The 27,895-nt window shown below is 34.2% G+C and overlaps 1 long non-coding RNA gene across 1 annotated transcript in view; it reads right to left on the reverse strand.

The window, feature by feature from the left end:
* Positions 1-469: 469 nt before the first annotated feature.
* LOC135971394 (uncharacterized) overlaps positions 470-27,895 on the reverse strand; it is a 42,336-nt gene continuing 14,910 nt past the window's right edge. The window contains exons 2-3 of the long non-coding RNA XR_010587545.2: positions 3,216-3,295; positions 470-796 (exon numbers count right to left, since the gene is read on the reverse strand). This is a non-coding gene — a long non-coding RNA (uncharacterized lncRNA). The remainder of the gene's footprint in view (positions 797-3,215; positions 3,296-27,895) is intronic.

Below are 27,895 nucleotides of genomic sequence, written 5' to 3' on the forward strand. Positions count from 1 at the left end.
ATATTCTAAACATACATTTTAATGATTCAGAATATTTTCTCCATTATACTTAAAATAAATGTGTATTTATGTGTATTTTGCAGATGCAAAAGCATCTCTAAATATAAATCCACCCTGAAATCCATTTCTTGTGGAAAATTTAAAGAAAGTTCATCTGAAAAGCAGTTTTATGTAAAAGCTTTCTTATTAAATCATCACTGAATTACAAAAATTTGATGAAAATGTTATTGTAAAAAAAAATTATACTTGTTTCATTCAAAGTTAGTATCTCTATTGGGTAAACATTTATTTTTACCTATGCATGCCATGATCTGAATCAGAAAATACGTGTGTATGTATAGAGCTACCTACTTTATGCTTTAATTTTAATGACAATTTGATACATAAGCTAAGATGTTCTACTGCACAGAAGAATAAGGACTTAAAAAAATTATCTTTTCTCTTTAACTGCAATTAACAAAGCTAAATGTTGTGTTCAGTGATGCTTTATTTCTTGAGAAAAGTTTCCATCAGAAGTGTTGACTCGGCAGAGCTCAGTGGCTCATGCCTGTAATACCAGCACTTTAGGAGGCCGAGGCGGGTGGATCACTTGAGGTCAAGAGTTCAAGACCAGCCTGGCCAACATGGTGAAACCCCATCTCTACTAAAACTACAAAAAGGGCATGGTGGTGGGCGCCTGTAATCTGAGCTACTCGGGAAGCTGAGGTGGGAGAATTGCTTGAACCCGGGAGGCGAAGGTTGCAGTGAGCCCAGATTGGCGCCACTGCACTCCAGCCTGGGTGATAAGAGTGACAGCCTGTCTCAAAAAAAGAAAAAAAAAAATGTTAACTCATCATTTTAATATGAAATTAAGATTTCTGAAGTACAAGCATAATTTATTTATTTATCAATGATCCCTCAGGACCCATGAGCAAAGTGCAAGCTCTCAGAAAGTGCAACCAAAATAATTAGATGTCATTTTATGTATACATAGAGAACAAACTTGATTTCATAACTGTTGATTTGTTACGTTTGGTCTTTCACCTAACATGAAGAAATTCATTTTAAAATAAGACCTATTTATTCTGCTGTTTTTCCACAATGAAATAATGCATAAGAAAAATATTCATTAAACATACACAATTAAAACAAGAGGATTTTTAAAATTATGAACATGTGATAATATTTCTATGCCACTGACAACTTGACAAAATAATAAAAATAAAATCAAAATGATACTATAATGATATTAGGAACAGTTTATTGTTAATATTATTTTGGAAAATACTATGGCAAAAACCTTCAAACTTCATAGTTTTATATCTTTAAAACTGTAATCTGATTCCAAATAACTCTAAGTAATTCAAGCAAAGATATAAGCTGTAAGATTTTCCTAGAGATCATTATATATAACCATTTTAAAAACAGCCTAAAATTCGTACAGGAATGGCTTGAATACCGGAGAATGGCTTGAGTAAATTATGGCATATCACCAAAATGAAATTTTAAAAGGTGATTTAAATACAAAGATGTATGAAAACATGGATCAATATATAGGAACAAACATTAAGTGAAGAAGTGTAGGTATATACATGTAGGTATATACCCACAATGCATGTGTACTATTAATGTAACTGCCGAAATATTTCTGGTCATCCATAGTTAAAAGGCAATGCACAGACAGAGACTTACCCTTAAGGTAAGAGACCAGGGATAGCTTTATATGTCTTTTATTTCATAATTAAATATTAAAAATTTTTACTGATTCAAAAGTCTGCATATTAAATGTTTACATATATTTATTGTTTTTGCAGATCTGAAGTTCATGGTAAACTAATGCTATGTTTATAGTACAGATTAATGATGTTAAACATTTAGAATTATTTAATAGGTTAAATATTAAACCTATTAAATACAGTTATGAATTACATAAACCGTGGGTTCCAGTTCTAATATTGCTGAGCAATTGTGAATAAAATATTAATTTCATTGACCCTCAGAGGATCAAATACAGTTTTGGTAATTGAGCTGAGCATTCTAAATGACCCTTCCCATTTTCCAACTCTTGTTGCATTTTCTGAATGAAACATTTTTTCCCTAATATTCGGGTGTTGATAGAGTCATGTTCAGGTGTTCTTGTTTCTACTCTAACTTTAATAGCTATAATAGCAACATTTCTCATTTTTTGATATTTTAAAATAGCTTACTCTTAACCAATGTATAATTCATTTCATTCATTATCAGTACTATTTTATATGATTCAATGACTCTTCTCTGAATTGAAAACCAGGGCACTAGACAAAAGAAGTTATTTTTTCCCTTTGATGTGCAATTTATTATTCATAAATAATTTTTACCATTGTAAAAATTAAATTATGCTACTTAAGCTTTTAAATAATTGGCTTTGCTAAATATGATTTTATGAATTAAAGCTGTTTCATAAAATTGAAGCCTGTACTTGAGTTACACATATTGCTATTATTACATTTTCACCTTAAAATACATGGCCACATAAATTCATACAAACAGTGATTCACAGTCACAATAATAGTATTTGATAAAACTAGCTAAAAGCTAACATTTATTGAGTATTTACTGTGTGCAAATTAGTTTACATCAATTATTTTAATTATCCCACGCATAATAATATTTATACATTTTTAAAATGAGGAAGTTATGCAAGTGTACATAGCTGGCAAAGGGTAAAACTGGAATTGAATCTTAAATAGAAACACTATAGAACTTGTATGATTCACCACAACCCCGTACGGCTTCCTATAAAATTAAAAAGATATTTGGTTCATCATGAAGGACTTATAATATTTACTAAAAATGAGATTCATATATTTCTGGTTATATGTCTATGTATGTATATATGTATATATACTTTTAAACATGTAGGTATATATGTATATGCATTTATATACATATATACACATTTATACATGTATATATGTATTTATACATTTATACATGTATATATGTATTTATACATTTATACACTATAGATATATACATATGTATGTATGTCCTAGACATATCTTTCTACATGCATAATTATATATGTATATTTTCTATGTGCATAGTTATTCATACCTGTATAATTATATAAACATCAAATATATAAACATGTATACACATGGTTTTGAAGCCTACATGTGCACATAAAAGGGGCGTATTTTTAGAAAGTCTCTTATTAAAGGTATAGTTCAAATAGCATGTTTCCAGCTGCTTACCAGGAAGTGCTTCAAGATTTGTAATTCGAACAATGCAAAATGCAGTGTCCTGGACAAAGTGGTGGTAGTGTCATATCGCCCTTTCCAAAAGAAAAAAGAAAAAAAGAAAACATTTAAAGGAAAAAACAAAATGAAAACACATATACTAAATCACAATTGAGCTTAAGTCTACATAAAGCCTTCACTTTGAGAATGCAGATCGATTTTCATTTGCTTAAGTAGGCTCATAGTAATCAGAGAACTAAATGCAAACAGTAGTAAAGTCTGTAGTTGGTTCTGTGATAAATAGGAGAGAAATGGTTTAATAGCAAAAGCCATAATTATCCACAGTTCTCAGTTTACAATTAGTTTTCTTTGACAGTTATAGTCATAAATGCCAGCTTTAATCATGTGTTCAGGTTGAATTAGGCGCTGCCAATGCTGGAAGAGATCTAATCCGCTTTCTTTCCTACTCATAATGAAATAATAATGCAAATTCACTACATTGATGGGACGACCCATGTGAATTTATTATAGGCTTGGAGAAGTCTCTTGAAAGGGATAAATTCTTTCTGGGTACAGACTTGAGGTAATTCAAACCAGACAAGAAAAAAAATGGAGCTGTCATCAGAGGCCAGGATATGGAATGGATTTAATTTGTATGAATAGGCTTTTTAATAAGTATAACAGGGCTAAGCTCTAGCTTTAGTTGGGGAATATTACTGCTGTCAGTTTCCAAATCTGGATGCACTAACTTTATTTGGGAGGATAAAGACCATTTCCAAAACTCATTTCTTATAGCAGCACAGGTCATTGTAGCTAAATGCACACTACACAGTAGCCATGGCAAACAGGGCAAATTGTGGGAGTTGAGTCAATGGGACAAATAATTTTTCCTTAGTTGGCCAGTGTTGAATGCAGTTGACATTTCCAATGGTTGAATGTATATTTTAGGCTACAGGGAACATGTTACTGATATAGAACATATTTAAGTGGCTTTTTTTTTTCTGAGAAAAGTATGCTAATATAATATCATCTAAAGGGTAAACAATCCCTTTTCTCAACCAATAGAAGAAAGCATGAGTAAAGCACAGATTCAAAACAATACTAAAAACATAGCCTTCCATCATATCAACACACAAGGAACCAAAATTTGACTGTTATACATATTTAAGGCTGCTAAACATTCACATTGCTTGCCTTATATGTATTTATTTCCTCCCAAGGCTATATAACAAATTCAACCTATTTTCTCCATTACTTTAAACTGTCTCAGTATCAGTGAAATACAAGTATGGAAAAATTATATTATTTAGATAACGCCATTGATTAGTTTGGCAAGAGATTTAATAGATGCATTAAAGAGTGATGAGTAATTAATGCAGCATAGAAAAAAATAGAAATCAAAAGTTAGATATTTCAAATAAAATATAGTCTTTGTCTTAATCCATTGGTTGGATGCATTGAATACATTTTTTTTTGCCTTGCATTACTCCCGAATATAATATATCTTATTAATTTTAAGAGCATAGGTATTATTTTCAAGTAATAATTTTCTTCCTTGTGAAGTATTTTAATTTTTACAAGCACAAGTTTGAAATGAATTGATTCATCTGAAATTTCCACAGCACTGTTATTGATCTTGTTTTATACATATACTGTGGATTATGCAATCTTTATGTAGTGAAAGTATCATTCATTTTTATATCAAGAGAGTCCACAAGCATTTTATGCAACACTAAAAATAAGGTCTCTAAGTAGATAATCAAAGAATAAACAATAGACAAATTCAGAATTTCTTCAGAAACCATTTTGAGAATGACAATTATATCAAAAGAATTCATTTCTATTGCTTTCTAGTTTGCTCTACTCATTAAAAACTTCTTTGTTATGAGTTGGCTTTGAATGTTTTCTCATTCAGCAAACCTAGAAATCATATCTACGTACCTTCCATGCTCAAAGAGCACATTTTACCCAGTGACAGTTGCACTATTCATGTTACAGTTATGACCGTAGCAGTGTAAGTAATTACTTCTTCATAAAACAAAGAATGTACCTCATTACAGGGGCTTTATGAACAACAGCTCACCTTACAAATTACCTAATACAATATGCCATGAGAATGTGGGAGAAAGCAACAAGTGAATGACAGGGCTTTTGTTCATGCAAAGGCTGTATGATTTTCATTTTTAAAAATATGTGAGTTTGATGAGAGAAACGTTAAATACTACAGGGAGAAGTTTACAGTAAATTGCACTTCTGATGTGTTAAATGCTACCAGATAAAACTCAGTAGCAATGCAGAGGTTAGATAAATTTTTCAAAGAGTAAAAATGCCTCAGATACTGTTTCATAAGTAAACAAATATATTAGCTTAAAAATTAGTACAATGTATGTATTCCAATGGAATTGTTGAGAATGAAAAGGCTTAATTGTTTAATTCTAATTGTAAAAGCAACAGCAAATGTATTCTAAAAACGCATACCTCAGAAGCAATGTGACAATCATTAATTAATATGCAGATATCACATTATTTTCTATGCTCCATATAAGTAGTCAATAGTCACACTAACATTTTCCTATTACACTGAAAAGCAAAGCAGATATTACTAGGTTTCTGTTCTATATTGTTTCAGGAAAAAAAACCCATAAAATAATTAAGATTTTATTCCATGGATGAAATTATCTATACTATAGCTTAATTAATTTGTTTAAAGTAAGCACTTAATAAATATTAACTATTATTTTTTATTTTGGTAAGTTTGGTCACTTACAAAACATCATTAGTGTTTGAAGAGTTGAGATTAGAGAAGATAGTTACTGGAATTTATTAAATTATATACATATGAAATTTATAGGACTAATATAAATCAGATGAATAAAATGTGCATTGTTTCAGGTTACACTTTTAAGACAGGTAATCCAATTATCAATTAAACAAAATGTAATATATTCACCTAAATTTATACTTAAGAAAGTCGAGGCCCTGAAGTGTCAAATGACCTGCTGAAGTTCAAATAGATAGTTGCAATGTTAGAATTGGAACCAAATTTTTAAAACTTCCATTGTACTTTTCATCACTTCAGGCCTTATTTTAATAAGAAATAAAAGACCCAAACCCAGGCCACTGTGCCTGAATCTGAAGAACTTTGAGCTTGCTAGACACTGAGAAAGATTAAGAAAAATTTATATGATCTGTGTAGTGAACAATGGTTTTTCTTTCCAGCAATCATATCCTCATCATTTTCTTTTATTTGGCAACTCTCCTCCCACTCTCATTTCATGCAATGGGAAAAAAATAATCCCTCTTTTCATCACTAGAGATGGCATGAAACCTAGGCTGGACCAACATACTCACAAATCTTGCCCAAAGTGATTGCTTCACAAACAACCTGAATACGAGAACATCCAAATCAATCAGATAAACTTCTGTGAAACTACAGTATGGGGAAAAAATCTCGTTGGGCAAAGATTTCATAGAGTAACCATCTAAAGACCATCTTTCCAAAACACAGAAAGAGCCTTTCTCTATGTGGCCAAAATAAATGGAACAGGCATGAGAAGTAGAGTGACTGATAATGTCATTTGAGTCCTTGGATCCATCCATACCTGATCTACTACAGGAAATCTTAAATGTGTGTGTCAATAAATTCTCTTTTTCAGTGGAGTCAGTTTGAATTTTCTTTTCAGCCACCATCAAGAATTCCATTAAATCCTGTTTTATAACAAATATTGGCATTGATAGCTTCTTACTAATAGAAGATAAACAACAAAACAGTGTGTGCCTTTAAAATCTCAAAGGAAAGAAAATAATGCCATAGAGCTGAGAAGTGCCCATCACTGAAAATGAATCTCTAAATGGAAGAGAACCACTTTTTTCCAGGAAACTACTTATTACCCCCCAAAAGATGTAAGAGGCTATATCCATAGCCATATAGAAAAAACTGAAGATGATAAATCAGAAATTCAATAAAACTAAAAGAAGAAAAAGGCAAGTTGATTTGCAATAAAATATTGGTTAATGCAGGCAATAATGAAAGTGTTTAACAGTGGTAAAGATTTAATCAGGACTGTGGAAAGCACACATTAAAATTCTCTCCAAATGCAGGTGGAAGGTATGGAGAACATGGCACTCATGTAAATAACAGAGCTTGAAGAATGAGCTGTCACTTAAGAATCAAATTCTGAAGAAATAGTTAATATCCATCTTATTTTTCTCTGGTTGAAATTTTGCCACAATACCTTTGCCCTAACTAAATTAAGATTAAATCATATCTTAGGATATAAATTTTTAGAATTTTGACAACTTTTAGAGACCCAGCTCTGCATTTGATATAGTAATTTCAAGTCTTAAAGCTAATAATATATCTCAAATGGTAATATATTCCAAAATTAAAATGTAGGGTTATTTTTAATACATTTTAAATATCCACATCTTTAGAACATCCTTTTCGTTAATTCTCATGATATTATACATGATTATTATATATGATATAATAATGACAGTGTATAAAAACATATTTCATTGTAATTATGTACTATTAAAATAATATAAAATGTATATGACTCTCTAAGAATGAATTCAATTTGAAATTCTCACCTTTTTAAACTTAACTATTATTTAATACTGGCATGGTGCCAGGAAATGTCCCAGAGAACACAGTCATGAATGAGATAAGCCTCAAGTCCCCTACCCTCAAATTGAAGAGAAACCAAAAGTAGAGATTAATAATATAGTCTCAAAAAATTTAGATTTTGTTAAGTACTATAAAGAAAATAAACTAGATCAGAATAACTGAGGTAAGGAGTTCCAAGTGAAAACACTCACAATGATTATTTTTTAAGTTTTCAAAGTATTTATTTTAATGTCTACATCACTTTCAAGGTGTTAGCATGTTTTATGACTTTAGAATAAACAGAGCTTGCTTCATACTCTGCAACACACTTAGTAGGGACATGAACATGCTATTAGAAGTGATAGCTGTGTAAAGATGTTAATGGAAATAAAGTTAACATTTTGTAAAGCAGTAGGAATGGACATAAATTATGTAAAGCTGTAGCACAGCCTAAGTTCTCACAAAATATTGGCTTAAAATGTTCCATTCTTATTGAATTTTTAAAAAAGTGTTCAAATCAAAGCAAATGTCAGTATAATTTTTATAATTGCACTTTAGTAGTGTGATAATTGTTCACCTGGCAGTTGTTAGAATGTAAAATGCAAGGAACTTGGTAAATATCTTCTGTAACCTTTTGTTTCAGTTTTTGTTTTCTGTGAAAGAATTTTCAAGATTCTCAGATAATTACTGGAGGCTAAAATAATAATTAGTACCATTTCTCATTCATAACGAGTATATCAAATGAGAACATTCAAAACATATTGTTTTGTCTGGTACCGGTTAATTCTAATCCAAATGAAGGAGACAAAATTGCAAGATACCACATGAGCTATTAATCTAGCCATTTTGAAAGGACGTGGGAGCAGTACCTAGCAAAGTAATATTTCTCCTTTGTATGCTAATTTGATTCACACCTGCCTCCACTTAAAAATGGTACTCCTGGAACACTGCGTCCTATACTATGGTGTATTAGCCAACTTCGTACATATTCTCTGTCAATCACAGTGATGGAGGCCATTGGGAGAATGCTGTTGCTTGTGAAAAATTATTTTCAGAGAAAGAGCTATTGAGAAATTGGTCCTATTAAGCCAGAACCATGAAAGTAGCTGGCTCACCTTCCATTTTAGATCCTGGGACAGGATGACTAATACCTGAAATATTTTAGAAGTGCTGTTCACTAACACATAAGATTTTTTACATTCATTGATATGAAAAAATGCAGTGTTTATATTTGTTGTTAAATATTTGTATATGTGCATAGCAATGTAAATATATATATAACTAAATATACCAAAATATGTTAAAAGTATACTTATATAACCAAAAAGGATTTTTAATATAAAATATCATTAACACATAATATCCAAATTCATATATTTGTTTTCGGAGATTGATAAACTAATCTTTATTATCTCATGATATAAGAGGGTTATGCTTACATTTCTATTGCAACTTATAAATAAACACAGTGTGCTTAGAAAGACAATAAAGAACTGGAGCAATAATCTAGGCACCTCAAGGAAATGAAATGTATTACATAGTTCATGTGCAAGTTCCTCTGACCTATCATGCCCATTCCATTTTGCATTTGCTGCTCTAACTTTTATCTAAGCATAGCCAGCACAATCAATCTAGAAATTTCACTAAGAATACCATGCTCAATTTTCACTACTGATCCTTGTTGTCAATGTTATAGAGAGGGAAGTATGATAATTGTGATCTCACATCCATACCAACCAGTTTTACCATGCTTGAATTCCCTTTTATATTAGGCATAGTCCCACTAACCATAATATTTCAAGTTTTGAAATTTTAGACATATTAATGTATCTGTTAGGTTTTAAGATTTTCAAAAAACATAACACTTACTTGAACATTGTCTAAACATTCTGGAATGATTTCATTTAAAATATGAAAATACTTCATATAATTTTTCTCAATCACTTTTGTCTTATTTTAAAATGGATTCATATTCTAGAACTTTGAATTTTTGTTTTATAAGAAAGGCTATGCATTAAAGATTTTTCTGAGGTGGTTTTATGGCTCACTTTTAAAGTTTTCTTTCCTACACATAAGACATTACAAAATAATTCTAAATGTATGCAATCCTGGGAATAAATTTAACATACTGATATTTTTCTGGGGTTCAGGGGTGGGAGACTTCCTGAATAGAACTGTAGTCCCAATGATTTATTCATTGTATGATCATAGACTTGCTTTAATTGTGGGTTTCTCATCTCATTTACTTTTCATAAAAAGTCTCTGATATAATACCATAAAGTTTTAAGAAAACTGTGTGGTGTATAGTCTGTGTTCATTCTTTACTGTCATTTCATGCTTTTATGTGTGTATACATAAATATGTTCTTATAAAATAGATTTTATTATAAAACTCCTTTGTAAACTGATGTTTAAAAATTTACTAATACATACATTTTCTCTTCCATGACTCCACAGTACTCTATCAAATTATTCAACCAACTCCAATAAAGGACATACTTTAACTACTCCACTTTATTTCCTTGTATGAGGGTCACCAGTTACTTCCATGTGACTAAATCCAATGGATGTTTTTCAACCAGTATCTTGTTCAAAATGTCTGTATCATTTAACACTACTGATTTAAAAAAAAAAAACAAAAAACGGCGTTAATCCTTTCTAGGCCATAAAACCCTTTTGTCTTTCTACAACATTGGATATTCTTTCTTTTTCCGATTTTTGGTTTCTTCTATCTTCTTAAATCTCAACGATTCTCAGAATGGTTTTAGCTCTCTGATCTCACTCAGTATTGTTTTCAAAATATTCTCATGCCTTTCTAAATATCAACCATTATCTTCACTCTCATAGCTACTATACATCAAGAGCCAACAAGTCCATGACTGCTATATGCTTACCAAGTTATCACCCAGGCTTCTCTACTAGGACGACTGATCTGCACATCAACCACAATATGGACATGAACAAAGTCTTCATGAACTCATCATTGCTGCCTCACCCTCCAAATCACCACTGCCCCTCTTTTAATGTTCCCTGTTTCATAAATGACACACAATCTGCTCATGTGTTCAGGTCACAAATAAGAAAGTCATCGTTGACTCTACCATCCCCTTCCTTGATGTCACCTCCAGTTACAAACACTTTTGATTTTCCTTAAATGCCTCTTTACCTATTTACATATCTATTGCCATCAACTAGTACAAGCTATCAGTTTTTCCTCTTTCTCTTTACTGAAACCACGTTTTAACTAAACTTCCTGTGTGGATTAGAGAGAACCATATAGAATTACCAACATTCCATAATTTTTAATGGCAATTTTATATGCCTAAACTGTATACTAATTCTCTCATATTTATCTCATGTATTTCTCCTACAGTGTTCTTCCAAAAACACCAAAACATAAGTATTAAACAAACATTTATTTTATAAGTAAATGTGTGAGGCTATATACTTTAATTATTTTAATCCACCACCAGTTTTTGCCATAGTCTATTTCAAATATTTCACTGGGATGAAAAATTATGTGATAAACATTTTGCACACATATCCTTATATACATGTCTAATTACTTTCTCAACAAGTATATTAAAGTAGAACTACTGGATAATTATCTTTTTGTATCACTGTCAGACATGCCAACTTTCATGATGAGAGTGTTTGGTTTGTACACATAACTCTAAACAAAACCAGAACAGGAGAGCACAGTTCTAAACGTCTGGAAATTATTGCTTTACAAAGGACCTGCCAAAAAACAATGTGCACATTCAAATGAAGTTCACTGGAGATTATTTTAACTAAAACACGTCATTCAATGCAAATAAGTTGTAAAGCAGTGACTTGGAAAGTTTCTAAACTTTGGGAATTTCTTTACTTAAATGCAAATTTTGTTTAAGAAAAAAAAATCTTTGTATTTTCTGAAATGTGTGTGTTAGTGTTTCCAGTTTGCCCCACTACTGCAATTTTCTATCATACAATCTTACATCTACTAAACACCTAGCAGAAAATCACAACAAAAATCAGCATTGTGACTTGCTAAACAGGACGTTTAGTCTCGTTTGTATATTACATTCATTTCGCATCTAAAGATACTCTTAAAGGAAATGATTGCTGTAGAAAAACAAAGTTGACGAAATAATAGAAAGCAGATGAAAAAGATTACCTGAGAAAGTAGTGTTAGACGATTTTATGTGTGTGAAAAACTTGAACAGTTATTAACACGTTAAAAACAACATAAAAAACAAAAGTGAGGCAAGATAAATCAGATAACCTATCTGCCAGTTTGGAGTACAGTACTATGTAATCACTTATAGTATTTTAAAGTCTGTGACACTGCGAATATACAAATATCATATTTGCTCTTTCATAGCTTAGTTTTAATCTGTTACTTTCTCTTAAAAGGTAAATGTTAAAAAGAAATAGAATAAAGTCAGGTAGCATGATACCTCCAGCTTTGTTCCTTTTGCTTAGGATTCTCGTGGCAATGCGGGCTCTTTTTTAGTTCCATACGAATTTTAAGGTAGTTTTTTCCACTTCTGTGAAGAAAGTCATTGGTAGCTTGATGGGGATGGCATTGAATCTGTAAATTACCTTGGGCACTATGGCCATTTTCACAATATTGATTCTTCCTATCCATGAGCATGGAATGTCTTCCATTTGTGTCCTCCTTTATTTTGTTGAGCAGTGGTTTGTAGTTCTCCTTGAAGAGGTCCTTCACATCCCTTGTAAGTTGGATTCCTAGGTATTTTATTCTCTTTGTAGCAATTGTCAATGGGAGTTCACTCATGATTTGGCTTTCTGTTTGTCTGTTATTGGTGTATAGGAATGCTTGTGAATTTGCACACTGATTTCTGTATCCTGATAAATCATGCTACTATAAAGATATATGCACATGTATCTTTATTGTGGCACTATTCACAATATCAAAGACTTGGAACGAACCCAAATGTCCATCAATGATAGACTGGATTAAGAAAATGTGGCACATATACACCATGGAATACTATGCAGCCATAGAAAGGATGAGTTCATGTCTTTTGCAGGGACATGGATGAAGCTGGAAACCATCATTCTGACAAACTATCACAAGGACAGAAAACCAAACACCTCATGCTCTCACTCATAGGTGGGAATTGAACAATGAGAACACTTGGACACAGGGCAGGGAACATCACACACCTGTCATAGGTGTGAGGGGCTGGGGGAGATAAAGCATTAGGAGAAATACCTAATGTAAATGGTGAGTTAATAGATGCAGCAAACCACCATGGCATATGTATGTAACAAACCTGCATGTTGTGCACATGTACCCTAGAACTTATAGAGTATTAAAACACACACATACACACACAAATAGAAGATGGCCAACTAGTCACAGCGAGGAGGAACAGCTCCCTCCGAGGGACTGGGACATCAAGAAGACTGACACACTCTTGGCAAATAGTAAAAGGGAAGGCATTGAGAAGGAACAAGGGAAGATATGTGCTGGGGTTAAGGGGGAGGAAAAAGGGAACACTACACGAGGCTACCACACACCAAGGCTTATTCCTGACCCTCAGTGACTCTCTAGGAAGGGGTGAGTTGAACAGGCAAGGAGAAACCTGCTCTTGCCATGGGCCTCTGGAATCCCCATAGGAGGAGACCCCTCAACCACCGTAGACACTTGAGTTGACAGGGAGAGCTGCTAAGAGAAGTGATAGGGGCAGAACTCCAGCTAGTGTGGAGCCCAGAGGGTTTGGTGCAGGAGCATCTTTAGTGGAGGACAGCCAAGGATGTCCATCCCTGTAGGCTCAGGGTGCTCTTGAGGACCTGTAGGAGGATTGTAGGAGACTTTAGCCCGAAGAGACTTTAACCCTAGGATAACTGACAGATTTGAACTCTGCCGGCCATTCTTGCCCATGAGGTGGGGCCAGTCTGACCTGAGCACTCCTCCGTTGGCTGGCCTCTCCCAGAGCCCCAGACTGGCCATGTTTGCTTGCAGTGCAGGCCCCAATACCTCCTGGTGCTGCACATCATAGCTCCTGTGCTAGTAGGTCTCATCTGAGCAGCAGAGTGCTCTGGCAGAGCAGCCCCAACTGGACACGCACCAGCCTGCCCACATCCTCCTCCCACTACAGCCTCCCCATGCTGCTTTGCCAGCACACCCACACCCACACCCACAGCCACCTCCTACATTGCTTTGCTGGTGTGTGTGTACACAGGTGATGTTGCCTTCCCTTCCTTGACAGTGTGCATGTGCACATGTACCCTGCCTAGCCACTGCTGCCAGTGTGAGTGTACCCCACCATTCCCCCCCACAGTACCTCTCCTCCTGTGGGACTGCCATTGTTGTGGGAGCATAGATGGGCATGGAATCCACAGGCCCCACTCCTGTCAGAACCATGTACACGGACATTTCCACCAGCTCAAAACTAGACACAGAGAACAGCTGACCCGCCCCTGCCCTGAGCAGCCCCCACTGCCTGTGTGAACATGCACAGAAGATGCACCAGTGCCCTGCTCCCATGCTAACACCACCACCAGCATCAGTGCATGCACACCTGCCAGCAGGGCCTCCTCTCCCCACTGAGCTATGCTGCCACCACACCCTCCTCCCACTGCAGGAGGGAGGAGGACGTTCACAGTTGTGAATGTCTATGCAGTGGCCAGCACCCTGGCACACACTAGCACCCTGCCACAGCCAACAGGCATTCACCTTGCCATGCTGCCGGTGCTGCTGGTGTGTGCAAATGAAAACAGATCCCACTGCCACAGCCCTACAAAGCGTTTTGGCTGGCTCCACCCATGAGAGTGTTATGACCAGCTGTCCAGGAGCACCTTGGCCTTTCCAGTGCGGCAGGTTCCTCAATTCAAGGAGCCAGAGAACAAAGCCAAGGCCTGATACCAGTCCCCAGAGTTAAAGCATGTAGTCCAGGAGTCCTGAGCTGAACCTTGGCTTCCAAAAATCTCTCAGAAACAAAACCAGTTGACTAAACCCACTTTATACCACAATGAAATCTCTAAGATCATCAAATAGGATGAAAGAAAAACAAAACCCATCCAAAGGAGAACAACATCAAAGACTGAAGGACCATCAGCCCACAAAAATGAGAAAGGCCAAGCACAAGAACTCTGACAACTCAAAAAGCCAGAGTGTCTTCTTTCGTTCAAACTACCAGACTAGTTCTCCAGTAAGGGTTCGAAGCTGGGCTGAGATGCCTGAAATGACAGAAATAGAATTCAGAATATGGGTAAGAATGGTCAGTGACATTCAAGAGAATGTTAAAACCCAATCTAAGAAAGCTAAGAATCCCAATAAAATGATACAAGAGCTGACAGAAAACATAACCCATACAGAAAAAAGGAACAGGCCAGACAGAGCTGAAAAACATGCTACAAGAATTTCATGATGCAATCTCAAGTTTAACAGCAAAATATATCAAGCTGGGAGATAATCTCAGAGCTTGAAGACTGGCTTTCTAAAATAAGACAGTCAGACAAGAATAAAGAAAAAATAATGGAAAGAAATGAACGAAACCTCCAAGAAATATGGCATTATGTAGATAACATCTGCAACTCACTGGCATCCCTGAAAGATATGGAGAGAATAAAATCAACTGGGAAAACATATTTCACAGTATCATTCATGCAAATTTCCTCAACCTAGCTAGAGAGGCCAGTATTTAAATTCAGAAAATGCAGAGAACTCCCATGAGATACTTCACAAGAAGATCATCCCCAAGACATGTAATCACCAGATTTTCCAAAGGTTAAAATGCAAGAAAATTTATTAAAGGCAGATAGAAAGGGCAGGTCACCTACAAAGGGAAGCCCATCACACTAAAAGCAGACCTCTGAGTAGAAACCCAACAAATGAGAAGAGATTGAAGGCCTACATTAAACATTCTCAAAGAAAAGAAGTTCCTACCCAGAATTTCCTGTCAAGCCAAACTAAGCACAAGCAAAGGAAAAGCTAGATTATTTTCAGAAAAGCAATTGCTGAGGGAAATTGTTACCGCTAGTCCTGCCTTACAATAGTTCCTGAAGAAAGCACTAAATATGGAAAAGATAGATCATTACCAGCCACTACAAAAAAAAAAAAAACAAAACAAAACACGTAAGTATACAAACTAGTGACACTATAAAGCAACCACAAGTCTGCATAACTACCTAACAACATGACAACAGATTTAAATCCACACATATCAATACTAACCTTAAATGTAAATGACTAAATGACCAGTTAAAAGACAGAGAGTAGCAAGCTAGATAAAGAAGTGAGACCCAATGGTATGCTGTCTTTAAGAGATCCAGTGACCCATAGGCTCAAAATAAAGGGATAGAGAAAAATTAACCAAGAAAATGGAAAACTGAATAAAGCAGATGTTGCAATTCTAATTTCAGACAAAATGGTCTTTAAACCAACAAAAGTAAAAAATGATGAAGAAGGTCATTACATAATGGTAAAGGGTTCAATTCAACAAGAAGACCTAAGTATCCTGAATATATATGCCACAAACACAGGAACACCCAGCTTCATAAAGCAAGTTCTTAGAGACATTCAAATAGACTTAAACTCCCAAACAATAATAGTGGGAGAATTCAATATTTCACTGACAGTATTAGACAGATAATTGAGGCAAAATATTAATAAAGATATCCAGGACCTGAACTCAATAGTGAACTAAATGGACATGATAGACATCTACAGAACTCTTCACCCAAAACAACAGTATGTACATTCTTGTCATTGCCACATCATACATACTCTAAAATAGAACACACAATTGGACATAAAACAATCCTCAATAAATACAAAAGAACCAAATTATACCAACAACTCTCTCAGGTCAAAGTCCAATAAACATGGAAATCAAACTCAGAAAATCACTCAAAACAATACAACTACAAGGAAATAAAACAACCAGTTCCTGAATTAATTTTGGGCAAACAATGAAACTAAAACAGGAATCAGTAAGTTATTTAAAACTAATGAGATCTAAGATACAACAACCAGAATATTGGGGGGCACAGCTAAGGCACCATTAAGAGGGAAATTTATAGCACTAAGTGCCCACATTGAAAAGTAAGAAAGATCTCAAAAGCCCAACATCACAACTGGAAAACCAGGGAATCAAGAGAAAACCAATCCCAAAGTTAGCAAAGGACAAGAAATAACCAAAATCAGAGCTGAACTGAAGAGACTGAAAACTAAAAACCATTCAAAAATCATGAGATCAACAAATAAAGGAGATGGAGTTTTTTGAGAAAATTGTTAAGATATATAGACCACTATGTAGACTAATGAAGAAAAGTGAGAATATCCAAATAAATATATGTAGAAATGACAAAGAATATTACCAGTGACCCCAAAGAAACACAAATAACCATCAGAAACTACTATGAACACCTCTATGCAAACTAGAAAATCTAGAAGAAATGTGTAAATTCCTGGACACATATACCCTCCCAAGACTGAGCCAGGAAGAAACTGAATCCCTAAACAGACCAATAATGAGCTCCAATATTGAATAAGTAAAAAATAGCCTACCAACCAAAGGTAAGGACCAGACAGATTCACAGCTGAATTTTACCAAATATACAAAGAGCGAGTACCATTTCCACTGAAACTATTCCAAAAAATTGAAGGAGAAGGACTCCTCCCGAACTAATTCTATGAGTCCATCATCATCCTGATACCAAAAAGTGGTAGAGATACAATAAGAAAAGAAAACTTCAGGCCAGTATCCCTGATGAACGTTGATACAAAAATCCTCAACAAATTACTAGCAAACCAAATTCAACAGCACATCAAAAAAGCGAATCCACCAAGATCAAGTAGACTTTATCTCCTGAGTGCAAGGTTTTTTCAACATGTGCAAATCAATAAACGTAATTCATCACATAAACAGAACTAAAGACCAAAACCACATGATTGTCTCAATAGATGCAGAAAGACTTTTGCATCCTTTCATGTTAAAAACTTTCAACAAAATAAGTATTGAAGGAACATACCTCAAAATAATAAAAGCCATCTGTTACAGACCTACAGTCAACATCATACTGAATGGTCAGAAGCTGAAAGCATTCCCCTTGAAAACCAGCACAAGACAAGGACACCTCTTTCATGCCTCCTATTTAACATAGTATTGGAAGTCCTGGCCAGAGTGATCAGGCAAGATAAAGAAATGAAGGGCATTCAATTAGGAATAGAGGAAGTAAAATTTTCTCTGTTCACAGATAATGTAACTTTATATCTAAAAAACCCCATAGTCTTGACCCAAAAGCTCCATAACCTGATAAACAACTTCAACAAAGTTTCAGGATACAAAATCAATGTACAAAAATCACTAGCATTCCTATACACCAACAGCCACGCCAAGAGCAAAATCAGAAATGCAATCTCATTTATGATTGCCAAAAAAGAAAAAAATACCTAGGAATTCAGCTAACCAGAAAGATGAAAGATGACTACAATGAGAATTATTAAACACTGTTCAAAGTAATCAGAGATAACACCAAAAAAAAAAAAAAAAAAAAAAAAAGGAAAAACATTCTATACTCACAGATAGGAAGAATCAACATTGGAAAAATGGCCATACTGTTCACAGCAATTTGTAGGTTCAATGCTATCCATATCAAACTACCATTGACATTCTTCACACAACTAGAAAAAAAAAAAAAACTATTTTAAAATTCATATGGAACCAAAAAGCCCAAAGAGCCAAGGCAATGCTACGCAATAAGCACAAAGCAGGAGGCATCATGCTACTTGACTTTAAATTATACTACAGAAATATAGTTACCAAAACAGCATGGTAGTGGTAAAAAGAAAAAATAGACACACAGACAAATGGAACAGAATAGAGAGCCCAGATATAAGGCCACACACCAACAGCCATTCAATCTTCAATAAAGTTGACAAAAGCAATGGGGAAAGGACTCACTATTCAATAAATGGTACTGAGAAAATCGGCTAGCCATATGCAGGAGATTGAAACTGGACCACTTGTTTATGTCATATACAAAAATCAATTCAAGATGGATTAAAGACTTAATCCCCAAACTATAAAAACCCTGGAAGAATATCTAGGCAATACCATTGTGAGCACAGCAACTGGCAAAAGATTTTCAAATGAAGATACCAAAAGCAATTGCAAAAAAAACAAAATTTGACACATGGGATCTAATTAAACTGAAGAGCTTCTGCAGAATGAAAGAAACTGTCAACAGAGTAAACAGACAAGCTATAGTATGAGAGAAATATTTGCATACTATGCATCTGACAAAGTTCTAATATTCACATCTATAAAAAATTTAAACCAATTTTCAAAAAACCAACCCCACTAAAAAATGGGCAAAGGACATGAACAGACACTTTTTAAAAGAAGACATACATGTGGCCAAAAATCACACGCAAAAAAAAGCTCAGTAACACTGATCATTAGAAAAATTCATTTCAAAACCACAATGAGATACCATCCCACACCAGTCAGAATGGTTGTTACTAAACAGTCAAAAACAAGATGCTGGCAAGGTTGCAGAGAAAAGAGAACACATATACACTGCTGGTGGGACAGTAAATTAATTCAACCATTGTGGAGAGCAGTGTGCCGATTCCTCAAAGACCTAAAAACAGAACTACCATTTGACCCAACAATCCCATTACTGGTTATATGCCCAAACAAATATAAATCATTCTATCATAAAAACACATGCATGTGTATGTTCATTGCAGCACTATTCCCAATACTAAAGACAAGGAATTAACCTAAATGGTAGACTGGATAGAAACCCATCAATGGTAAACTGGATAGAAAACATGCAATATCTGACATAGCACATTGGATGAGATTGGACACAATAGACATAGAATTAGACCAGAAATAGAAATATTTCACAATAGGACATAGAAGAGAGAATACTAGAAGTAGAATAGGAGCAAACTAGAAGTAGAATATGTGTAATCTGAACACTGAAAAAGGAATGGGAAAAAAATAAAAGAACACGAAATTCAAGAGGATATATGAGACATTATCAAGAGTTCTAACCTACATGAACTTGAATCTCAAGTAACGAGGAGAAAGAGAATGAAAGAGAATCAACAAAGAAGTAACAGCAAATAATTATTTAAAACTGCTGAGAAATCCTCAGTGAATCCCATGGAGATGCAAATATTTCATTGAATTATATGCAGGATAAATGTAAATAAAAGTATATCCAGTCACATCACAGTGAAATTATTGAAAATGAAAGATGAAGAAAAAAACATTGACAATAGCCAGAGAAGTCTACGGCCATACCACCCTGAACGCGCCCGATCTCGTCTGATCTCGGAAGCTAAGCAGGGTCGGGCCTGGTTAGTACTTGGATGGGAGACAATAGCCAGAGAAACAAAACATGTATTACCTTCCAAGGAACAATAAGATTGATGACTTTTCAAAAAAAACAATCAAAGCCAGATGGCAGTTTAATGACATATTTAAGCGCTAGAAAAATTTTCAATACACAATTTTATACTCAGAAGAAATATCCTTAGAAGTGAAATAACAGGTGTCAGACTTATCCTATCACCATAAACAGCTATAATACTGGAAGCACTATATGAAGAAGCTTTTTTCAGACACTGAAAAACATAAAGCACAAGGCTATTATCTATCAGAGAAGGGAAATACATTAGGTGGACATCACATTCTGTAAGAGTTCCACCTGGGGAATCTTTTTGAATGATAATAGAAGGAAGAGGAGCCCCAAAAGACGTAAACAATCACTTGTTGAAGAGGAAACAGTAATTGAAATATGAAACTTCTGAAGCAGCTAACACTTACAAAACAGGATATGAGTCTTGATTCAACAGAAATGATAGAACATTTTCCCTTAGAAACAGGACTATACTCATGCTAGAGTAAGTGCTACTTCAGAACTTACTAATAAATCCTAAAACCAAGACTAACAGGAGTGGTAAATTAATGGCCTGTAAGATCCAAAACTCATCATCAAAAAAAGTTATCCCACAGAATCCAGACTTTCAACCATATAACATCCACAGGGCCAGCATGCAATCACAAGTACCCACACACAAAAGAAGGAAACTGATCTATAACTAAAAGGAAAAAGAAGTGAAGAGGCATGCAGAGATGTCACTGAAATTAGCACACAAGAAAGTTTAAAGAGCTGTTATATTTAAGTTCAGAGATTTTAAAAGTATAGGCATCATGAAGCAAAAGGTAAAAAATCACAACACAGAAACGAAAATTATAAAAAAGAACTAAGGCCGGGCGCAGTGGTTCAAGCCTGTAATCCCAGCACTTTGGGAGGCCGAGACGGGTGGATCACGAGGTCAGGAGATCGAGACCATCCTGGCTAACATGGTGAAACCCCGTCTCTACTAAAAAAATACAAAAAAACTAGCTGGGCTAGGTGGCGGGCGCCTGTAGTCCCAGCTACCCGGGAGGCTGAGGCAGGAGAATGGCGTAAAACCCGGGAGGCGGAGCTTGCAGTGAGCTGAGATCCGGCCACTGCACTCCATCCTGGACGACAGAGCGAGATTCCGTCTCAAAAAAAAAAAAAAAAAAAAAAAAAAAAAAAAAAAAAAAAACTAAATTAGTTTGCTTCTAGTTATAATGGAGTAAATGTTACTAGACTAGCCCTCCTGCTATAATCAAACAGAAAATACTTTTAGATTTTGAACAAGAGTCACTACAGGGCTGTAATCCTGATAGAAGAGACACCAACAAGCTGAATTTTATAGTTGCCCCAGTTTGCCGAATGTCTGGAGGCACTTTCTGGACTACAGAGAGGAGGAAATCAATTAGAAGAAACATTCTGTCTATGTTAAGGAGATAAAGCTCGGAGTTCATGAATGTAGAGACAGCTGGAATATACAGAGCAAAACATCACATAGAGCGTCATGCAGAGAAAGAGCTTTGGAAACCCAGAATGACTTCCATTTAGTCTTCAGCTAAAGACTAAGATGCAAATGTATAGAATTATATTCCACAAGACAACAATGAAAAACCAGCTTGAATTTGTAAACTAAACAACTATCAAAACTCATACAGAGTAGAAAACATTTGAATTCAGAAAATAAAGCATATAGGTATATTATTGAACCCTTCAGACTTTAAATAGAGACCCAGAAAGGACACACATATTTTAGTAGTGACAAACCATTACTTAAGTAAAGACTATTTTAGACTTCTTCTAACAGTGCATACTACAAGCGTTCAAAGGATCGAGCTAACCCACAAATAACTTCCTGACGGAAAAAATCTTAACATTTGCAGAGAAAAGCAATAAATTTCAGACCTTCAAAATATAATATTTACAATGCCCAGCATTTAGTCAAAAATATTTGTTAAATGAAGAAGAAAAAATATGATCTGAGAATAATCAGGAGAAATGAATCCATAAATCTGTGTCTGGAATTGACAAATGAAAACTTTATAGCATAGGTTATAAATTATAAATGTTTAATAATTTAAAGGAAGGCATAAAAATAAAAATAGATGCTATAAGAAAGAAAGGAATTTTTAGTGGCAAATATACAATTCACTGAATAGAAATATCAGTAGATTACATATTGCAGAAGAAAAGATAAGTGAGCTTGAAGATAGGGCCTTCATAATAGATTATATGAATATTATAGATTTTTGCATGATGAAATATCAATGCCAAGAGTTATTTTATTGCTTTTCTTTGTGCTCCAATTCATGGTTCTAAAAAAATCCCAAAATAATGATTTTGTAATTCACAAATCATGACAGCTGAGTAATAGTGTGCAATGTTAAACAATTCATGTATATATGTGTGTCTAAATTAAACGTGATCATAATTATTTACATGTTAAAAACTGTTAAGGTTTCAATTTAAGAGTAGTGATTTATGTGATTAAATTAGAATATTTTATATTTTATGATAACACCTTACATGTATCCCTAATACAAAGTTTGATCTCTAATCCAAAATTCGACTTTATTTTTGAATTTAAGAATTGCTTTAAAATTTTTATTGACAATTTCATTTCAGCTTCCCCAGAAAAGTATTATTTTCCAAATTAATATTGATAGAACATAATCTAAGAAATACAATGACTCAGTGAAAGGTATAACTTGTCACTATTTTCAATCAAAACATAAAATATGAGAAATGTTTACAACATTTTGCTGAAATTAAGACAAATAATGATTTTATGAAATAAACATATTTGTGAATCATGTGTTTATTTTTTATTATCTCAAACACAGCAGGACTCTTGGGAGACATTTCTCCATAGGTATCTTGAATTTTTGCATATCTTGTAAGCAGAGTTACTGACAGTCTTTTGTTCCAGACTATTTTTTAAAGAATGTTTATATAGCATACATACTTCATAGATAGAGCTACTGTGTGCCTCCAGACATAAAGTCAGGATATTGTTATCCAGAATAATAAAGACAATGTCTACCTCGGAGATAAGGTTTAGATAGGTTTGCTTGCAACTCTTTTGAAAGATGGAGTTGTTTTTTTTTTGTTGTTTTTTGTTTTTTTTTTTTTTTTTTTTAAATCGTCCAGGTTCTACCACTTTACTGAAAGATACTATACGCACAAGTATTATACGTCTTTTGTCATGTCAGCCTGTGGGGACTGGGGCTCAATGAGCTTATGTAAGTGGTGATACTTTGGTTACTATATGCTCTAAGAAACAAAGCCCTTGGTCTCTCATCCAGGACTCTCATGTGTCACCTGCAACTCTTCATGAAAGTGTGGCAGACTAACTTGTTAGACAGCAAGTATAGTAAAATCTCCCACTTTTCACAAGAGAAGCTACTCAGAGAACCATCAGACATGAATATAAACGTTTATCATTTTTGAGAGTTTTTATTTAAAACTATATATTTAAACAGATTTTTCTATTTTGTTATTATGAAGGTGTATTTGTCAAACTAGGCCTATAAAATCTATTACAAAATAAAACACATGCCTGTAATCCCAGCTACTTGGAAGGCTAAGGTGGGAAGATTGCTTGAGCACAGAAGTTCAAGACCAGCCTGGGGAACATAATAAGGCTCCCCCATCTCAAAAAAATCTATTATAATACAGATTTCATTTTATTTATAAATGTTAATTTTATTTATAAATTAAATTTTTGTAAGATGGTATGTTGTCTTTTTATTTTTACTCTATTGTCTTAGACTCCACATATGTTAGAGGTGGGCTTCTTCATATATGGTGTTCTCCAACCTATATCCTTAACCTACACATAGAATTACTCCAACCCTGAACACTGATCTTCCAGAGGTTCTGAAATGAACTCCACTTCCTTATGTTTCCATGTGCCTACTGGTAAGCCCACTTTGATAGGCTTAGCAACTTATTTTTTTTTTCATTAAGCAATATTGCTTACTCTCTGCTTCTTATTCTGACCGTTCTGACTTTCCTACTAGATTTTTTTTTTTAATTTATTATTATTATACTTTAAGTTGTAGGGTACATGTGCCTAATGTGCAGGTTTGTTACATATGTATACTTGTGCCATATTGGTGTGCCGCACCCATCAACTCGTTATTTACATCAGGTATAACTCCCAATGCAATCCCTCCCCCCTCCTCCCTCCCCATGATAGGCCCCTGTGTGTGATGTTCCCCTCCCTGAGTCCAAGTGATCTCATTGTTCAGTTCCCACCTATGAGTGAGAACATGCGGTGTTTGGTTTTCTGTTCTTGTGATAGTTTGCTAAGAATGATGGTTTCCAGCTGCATCCATGTCCCTACAAAGGACACAAACTCATCCTTTTTGATGGCTGCATAGTATTCCATGGTGTATATGTGCCACATTTTCTTAATCCAATCTGTCACTGATGGACATTTGGGTTGATTCCAAGTCTTTGCTCTTGTGAATAGTGCTGCAATAAACATACGTGTGCATGTGTCTTTATAGCAGCATAATTTATAATCCTTTGGGTATATACCCAGTAATGGGATGGCTGGGTCATATGGTACATCTAGTTCTAGATCCTTGAGGAATCGCCATACTGTTTTCCATAATGGTTGAACTAGTTTACAATCCCACCAACATATATAAACCAAAATCAACTTACCCAAATTCTCTCTGTAAATAAGAACTCAGAACTGCCACCTGTCAATAAGGTAGGTATACAGCCTCCCACTAAATAGTTATCTTTACTCCTTTTAGTGACATCTTTTTTGTCTTTATAAAGAAGATCTGGGAGGTTTCTTCTTTTATATTCTAAAACAAAGTTCATATAGTATACTGGTTGGACTAGATTAGTAACTAGGTTCCTATGCATTCATTATTTCTTTCATGTACTCATTAGACATTCTTTGAGTGAGTGATTGTTAGTATGGAAGTAAGAGAAAGTCTTTTTCCAAAGTTTACTAGGAAAAAATAATTAATAATAATACAAATACAGTGCTATTTCAATGTATATTACCTAAACAGAAAGAAATGTGTCTCAACAAAGCAATCTTTGGTAGAGGAGACCATTTTTTCCTCTTTTAAAAACAGAACATTAATGTCATTAATGGCAGTATTGAAATAGAGTACCAGATTTCTAATTTGATATGTATACAAATACCTAATGATTTTTCTTAATTAAGAGTTTTGGTGGTTAGAAACAGTGCAAGTTCTGGGAAGAATGGCAGTATTGAAACATTTTGCAATAATGTAAAATTAAATGGGAAAATAAACAATAGAAAATAAGAGTTATAAAAAACTATTCCTCATGGTACATAAGAAGGTGAATAATATTGAAATAAAACAAACACAAAGTGAAACAAAATAAAGTGAAAGGAAACAAAATAAGTTTAAAAAAACTTTCTGGATCTGAGACAGAATGACCTATCAAAAATAGAAGCATTTCTCACAGACCTTGGTAGTATCTACCTGTTTGAAAAGAGTTCTGGGTGGGCCACAGTAATCTCAGAACCTATTGTACATTTTCTAATAAGCAATAGTTGAAGAGCTGAAGGAAAATATATTGGCTACATAGTAGCATAATTTCATTTTTAGTCTCAGTCTGGAATTCTACATGGAGGAGTAAGTATGAAAGCAAGCTTTCTTATGGCTTCAAAAGTAAGGTAAACATCCATAGAAAGTCACAATATAGGCCAGGTGTGGCGGTTCACACCCGTAATCCCAGCACTTTCGGAGGTCAAGGCAGGAGGATCACTTGAGCCCAGGAGTTCAAGACCAACCTAGGCAACACAGTGAGACCCGTCTCTACAAAAAATACAAAAATTACCCAAGTATGGTGGCATGCATCTGTAGTCCCAGCTACTTGGGAGGCTGAGGTGGGAGGATTGCTTGACTTTGAGGCTCCAGTAAACCTGGATTTTGAGGCTCCAGTAAACCTTAATTGCACCACTGAACTCCAGCCTGGATGACAGAGCAAGACCCTGTCTCTAAATAAATAAATCAATAAAAGTAAAATTACAACATAAGCCCAATGAATAGAAGACAGTGTTTTGTTTTTTATGCATACTAATTATTCATTTAATTCATACTGAAAAAATTCTTACCAAAGTGAGAATTTATACCCAAATTCTGGTAAAGCTATTATGCAAACAAATCATTTCAGAGATAACTCCCAATTTTATGGGCATGTGCCAAATGTAGACTTTTCCACAAATTCAGAGAGAAACTACAAAGACAATGTTATAAAACTATTGTTTTGAATATTATGAAACTATCTTAGTTAGAAAACTGATTAGAAAAAGTGACAATTCAGGAAAACAAACTAGAATAAGAGCAGGTGAATTAATTTTCTCATTTGACTTGGGAGAACTTAATACTGACTTTTCCACTTCTGTCTTGATTAAATGGGAAATACAGATGTAAGGGAAACAACATTATTTCAAACCGTAAACATAATTACTCATAGAAATTAAGTTTATGTAGACAAATATGGTAACCACTATTCACATGTGGCTTTTAAATACTTGAAGTATGGAAAAGAAACTATTTTGTCTTCATATTATTCAAGTGTACTTAATTTAAATTTAAATAGTCATCGATGGCTATTAACTATTGTATCAGACATGCATAGACACATAAGAAACCTTCATAGGTTTTGCTTTCTAGTAGTGAAAAAGGAAAACAAGCAAAATATTTGTAAACAATCGAGTAACGTAAAAAGATGACTTCAGATTGTGGTAAGTTCCATGAGTTAAATAAATTGGGTTATGTTTTAGAACGTAGTGTGTGTATGTGTTGACAGGTTCTCTAGATTTGGTAACGGAGAAAAGAGCTGAAATTTATGTTTAAGACTAAAAGATAAATTATGACTAACAGAAACAAGACTTTTCCATTTCTTTTAGCCCCAAGTTAGATTATAATTCATGCTAATATTTATTTGATTCCTCTGACATTGCCCAAGTTTTGCTGATCCTCTTCTGCTTATCCTGTGCTCATTATTTGTAAGTGACATCTGCAATGGAGCAAGTGGTTTTCATGTACTGATGTGCTTCTGATTATACATAATTTCATCATTTTCTTATCAACTGTATTTTTTTCTTAAAACAGAGTCTTGGATATGGTTTCTAAGAAAGTTTATAATTTCTAGGTTTTCTTATTATCAGCTGGAGTTCTTAACTTTCCCAGATTTGCACATGGTTGGCCCTTTCATTTCTGTTTCCTGTGAAAGTGTTATCTCCTATGATGAGAAGAAAAGGTGGAGAAGGGTGCTTTAATCGTCATACTTAATTCTATAATTGAATTTGGGTGGAAAAGAAATTTTTTCTGCAGGGACTGTGAAAAATCATTGAAACATACCATTTGATTTCAGAAGCAAAGAGGTATTCGTGTGTGATCCTTAGATATTCAAAACCTTTAGACTATTTGATACAAATCATGGAAGTACACCCAAGCAAGCACTGGGTCACGGATAAAAGACAAGCCTCACACAACTTAAACAGATGTAAATAATATTCACAGAGGAAATTGTTAGGTTTAAACTTAAGAGAAATATAATAAGCCGATGGTGTTGTGAGAAAACAAAAGCACAAAAATAAGATAAAAATCAAGAAACTAGATTGATATAACTTGTATATAGATAATAAAATAATGCTATCATTAAAATTATATACTTAATGTGCTCCTTCATAAAACAGGTGTCTG

Source organism: Macaca fascicularis, chromosome 6 (genome assembly GCF_037993035.2).
Source record: "Macaca fascicularis isolate 582-1 chromosome 6, T2T-MFA8v1.1".
Classification (NCBI taxonomy): Eukaryota; Metazoa; Chordata; class Mammalia; order Primates; family Cercopithecidae; genus Macaca; species Macaca fascicularis.